Source organism: Cynoglossus semilaevis, unplaced genomic scaffold, assembly GCF_000523025.1.
Source record: "Cynoglossus semilaevis isolate Cse_v1.0 unplaced genomic scaffold, Cse_v1.0 scaffold3384, whole genome shotgun sequence".
NCBI lineage: Eukaryota > Metazoa > Chordata > Actinopteri > Pleuronectiformes > Cynoglossidae > Cynoglossus > Cynoglossus semilaevis.
In genome coordinates, this window is record NW_007585227.1 from 6,727 (window position 1) to 11,588 (window position 4,862).

Below are 4,862 nucleotides of genomic sequence, written 5' to 3' on the forward strand. Positions count from 1 at the left end.
TAATGTATTTTTTTAATTCACAGTGATGATAGTGCCTAGATTTTTGTATCCAGAACTTTAATTGCTTGTCTGTACAAGACTTCCAATGGTTCTTTTGCACTTTGACCAGCCTGGGACCAACTGGTTAGGCAATAGTTGAACTGTGACTGAGAATCATCGAATGCAAGTACATTTTTGCAGCTTCAGTTGGCATTTTATTTCGAATTACACAAACAATTGTGAGATTTGACTTGATTTTTTTACGCAGTTCATCAATATGGGCTTTAAAGGAAATCTGTGCATCTATTATTAGCCCAAGATATTTATATTGGCTGACAATTTGTGTTTCTTCTCCATTAACATGTATATCAGGGTCAGGTGATACTCTATTTATTTTAGTGAAATACATGCCTACAGTTTTAGAAACGTTTAGCTGTAGACAGCACTCCTGCAACCAAGTTGTGACACAGGACATTGTTTTACTGAGTTTAGCAGCTACAGTTTCTTTGGTGCGACCCGTACAAAGAAAACCGTGTCATCTGCATACATTAAGCGTTCAGCTTCAGAACAAACAGTGGGCAAATCATTACTATAAAGACTAAATAAAAGGGGGCCTAATACTGACCCCTGATGGACTCCGGAGGTTGACCTAAGAGAGTCAGATCTGCAGTTGTTAACTGATACAGATTGTGTTTGATTCTGCAAATATGATTCAATCCAACTTACGGCGTTGTGAGAGAAGTTAAATTTTAAAAGCTTGGTAAGAAGAACAGAGTGATTTACTGTATCAAATGCTTTCCCGAGGTCCACAAACACCACCCCTACAACTCCACCCTTATCGACAAAAGAGTTTATTTTCTCAATAAAGAGGCATGTAGCCATTTGAGAGGAATGGTTGGATCTGAAACCAAACTGCATGGCATGGAGGGAGGGGGAGGATGGACGATCAAATTTCCAAAAACAATTTGAAATGTGGACTCGTCAGACCACAGAACACTTTTCCACTTTGCATCAGTCCATCTTAGATGAGCTCAGGTGCAGAGAAGCTGGCGGCATTTCTGGGTGTTGTTGATAAATGGCTTTATATTTGCGTAGTTTTAACTTGCACTTTCAGATGTAGCGACCAACTGTATCTACTGACAGTGGTTTTCTGAAGTGTTCCTGAGCCCATGTGCTGATATCCTTTACACTTTGATGTCGGTTTTTGATGCAGTGCCGCCTGAGGGATCGAAGGTCACGGCCATTCAATGTTGGTTTTCGGCCTTGCCGCTTACATGCAGTGATTTCTCCAGATTCTCTGAACCTTTTGATTATATTATGGACCGTAGATGATGAATTCCCTAAATTCCTTGCAATTGTACATTGAGAAACGTTGTTCTTAAACTGTTTGACTATTTGCTCACACAGTTGTTCACAAAGTGGTGAACCTCGCTCCATTCTTGCTTGTGAACGACTGAGCATTTCAGGGAAGCTCCTTTTATACCCAGTCATGGCACCCACCTGTTCCCAAATAGGTGTTTGATGAGCATTCCTCAACTTTCTCAGTCTTTATTGCCACCTGTCCCAGCTTTTTTGGAACGTGTTGCAGGCATTAAATTCCAAATGAGGTCATATTTGCAAAAAATAATTATCAGTTTGAACATTTAAAACCAAGAGAACAATAAAATAAAATGTTATGGCATGCTCAGAGGACGACATATTGAACATGTTCAATATTGTTGATTGTCGCTTTTTTTTATCGTGATTGACTTTTAACCGATAAGCCTCTGCAGAAGGGGAAACAATATTTAAACATTTCTTTCTTTAAAAAAATGCAACGCATTTCTGAAGTAGACAACCATTTTCAGAAAAGGTTCTAGTTTCTAATAGAATGAAACAGCCTAATTTATACTTTGGAATAGTTTTATTTGTCTAGTCAAATAGCAACACTGCTAAATAATATACAAATGAGAATTTTTTCTTTAAACTAACACGTCAGAGCCAGGTTCACCACCAGGAACAACAACCTTTCTTTTATTTATGTATTTGTTTTTTATAAAAAATTCAGGGTATAGGGCAGGCGTGGGAAAACTTTTGGACTCGTGGGCCACAACTGTCTAAAATTGAACAGGAATAACTGACATGTAAAAGTCATGCATAAAGGCTAATATGCTTTTATCATTTTTATTCCATCTGTTGGGGAAACTTGGGTATTGCACTTTGATTTTTCTTCTTTATTCAGGTTGAGCAGCTGTAGTTTGTCAGAGATCAGCTGTTCTTCTCTGGTCTCAGTCCCCTCCCACCTGAGGAAACTGGCGTTAGGGGGGAACAAGCTGCAGGATACAGGGATGAAGGATCTGTGTGGATTTCTCCAGAGTCCAGACTGTAAACTGGAGGATCTGGCCTGGTCTTGTGGTGTCAAAATGTTGAAACTGAATCTTTTTAAAATTATTTCCACTTTACAAACCTAAATGTCTGTAACTGTTGTTGTTATTCATTATTATAATTATTATTATCACTGACGTTTGTTCAGCTGTGCTCAGTGGTTGTTCATTTGTTAAAACAGCTTATTTTCTCTTTATTTTATACACAGTCCTGTGTGAACAAATGTTAATAGCAGGTCTGGTCAACGTTAAGACAGTGATTTAACAATAAATGACTTTAAACACAACTATTTTCTTTGACCAAACCTTCTGTGTTTGACAGCAGTGCTCTGTTATTCCAGACTCTACAGCTTTATTTTTACGTAACCTCCAACAAAACAACTTAGAGAAAGTGAACACTGCTACTGTATTCACTCATAGTGCAAAGTTCAATCAAACCACAAAGCATCATGGGAAATGATCCTGCTGTTCTCCAACATGCTGCAGTATTGTTGTATCAGTCCCTGTGAGGTTATTCTGGAGAATATTCTAGATTATGTGTGTCCTTGTTTTGATTGTTGACAACAATAAACAGACGTGTGTTTAAAACAAAGATATTTGTTGACAACCATGTTTATAAGAGGATTAAGAATTGGAACAATATGGAGGTACATTAGGAAAAGATAAACTGTGATTAATTGTGGTTAAATATTTTTGACAGACCTAATTAGAGTGTTGTTCTAGAAACATCTAAACATTTGTTTCCTGTGGTTTTATTCCTAACGTGTAGATTTTGTTGCTGTTCAAATCAGTTAAGTTGGAGACAAACCTTTACTGTCCTGTAACTCCTCATCCTGTCAGAATGGTTCAACAGTTCCACTGAAAGTTAAAGGTTGGCGCTAATCAATCAGAATTTACCTTTATTTACCCAGAAACAATAACAGTTTTTTCCAGGAGTCTGGAGAGAACAGCAAATGTTGAAAAAAATTCTCGTGTAAAACAGAAACAAAAATAACATTCAGTGACAGATAAAAAAAGACGTCTAGATTTTCAACTCAACTCCTCCTCCCCGAGCTTCCCGCCACTCCCATATGACGTTTCCGACGTCATTGAAAACCACAGCAAAAGGTACAGAACGAAGGTGAGTCTTCCGATAAAATATTACTAAAAAGAACATTTTATCATGATAAAAATGTATTTTAAAAGAACTGGATATGAACTAAAGCCATCGGAACAACCGCACATTAAACTACAATGTGTGTATTTTACAACTGAAAACGACGTTTTAATGAGTTTCGATTTCGTATCGATACATATATATTTGGAAGGACGGAAAGTGAACTTGTCATTGTGACACAGCACACCACTGCACACAGCGAAATGTGACCTCTATTTTAACCCATCACCAAAGTGAATAGTGGGCAGCGTGCCATGGTCAGTGCACATTAGTGGCAACTTTGCAGCTGGTGGACTCGAACCTGAAACGTTCGAGTCCTTAACTTAACTGGAAATGGAAAACAATGATACGCTGTGGCAACCCATGAAAAATGGACAAGCCAAAAGGAAAAGAAATATATATATATATATAGAGAGAGAGAGAATATATATATATATATACATATGTGTGTGAGAGAGAATATACATTATAATATATATTCCTTTATATATGTTTATTAATTTGTTATTTATTTATTTATTTATATTGTTTTTTAGAACTTACTTGGGGAGACTGAAGTCCAGAAAATGAGTGAATTTATGGAGAAAGAACACAAGTCAGAGTCTCCAGAACCCAGCTGTCTGTCTGTGAAGACTGACTGGTCCATACAGTTCTTTCCAGACTTCAGTGATGAACCCAGACAACCAGACACACGGTAGGAGACTTTTTTTCTACACTGCCTCATGTTACATTTTTAAAGAAAATACCAGAAAAAAATTAAATTACAAAAAATGTTTGCAGTCAAAAACAGCAAGTTAAAGACAACACAAACTACCAGATTGTAATGAACTCGAAGATGTAATATTGGTAAATCTAGAATTAAGAAAATTTAGATTAGATTAAATTAATGCAATGATAAATGTATTTTATTATATTTATATATTTTCTTTTATTTAGTATATTATATAAACATGTTTGTGTTTTTAGAGATCACAACCAGAGACAGAGACCAGAGTCCCCAGGACCCAGCTGTCTGTCTGTGAGGACTGACCGGTCCAGAAGTTTACCTCCAGACTTCAGTCATGAACCCAGACCCTCAGACTGCAGTATGTAGAAAACCATAATATCATCTTAAACCACACACTGACACATGTTCTCTCAGGCTGTGGTTCTGTTTCTCCACTGAAACAGAATCTTCTCCTGATCAATAACTGGTTAATTTTCAAATCCATCTCATCTCTTTGTAACTAACAAAATGAAGAGACAAAGGTTTGAATTCACTGTCATCTTCATCTTCTAGTCAACAAGAAGCTTCTCACTAATGTCCACTCTTGTACTGTTTCTCTGTCCCTGTGCTGTCTGTCCAAACACACTGTCTTCATATC

General features: G+C 37.0%; 1 long non-coding RNA gene across 1 annotated transcript; it reads left to right on the top strand.

The window, feature by feature from the left end:
- Window positions 1–2,606: 2,606 nt before the first annotated feature.
- On the top strand, window positions 2,607–4,856 carry LOC103398976 (uncharacterized). The gene is made up of 3 exons (XR_523560.3): window positions 2,607–3,462; window positions 4,035–4,192; window positions 4,465–4,856. It is a non-coding gene; the product is annotated as an uncharacterized LOC103398976 (long non-coding RNA).
- Window positions 4,857–4,862: the final 6 nt, after the last annotated feature.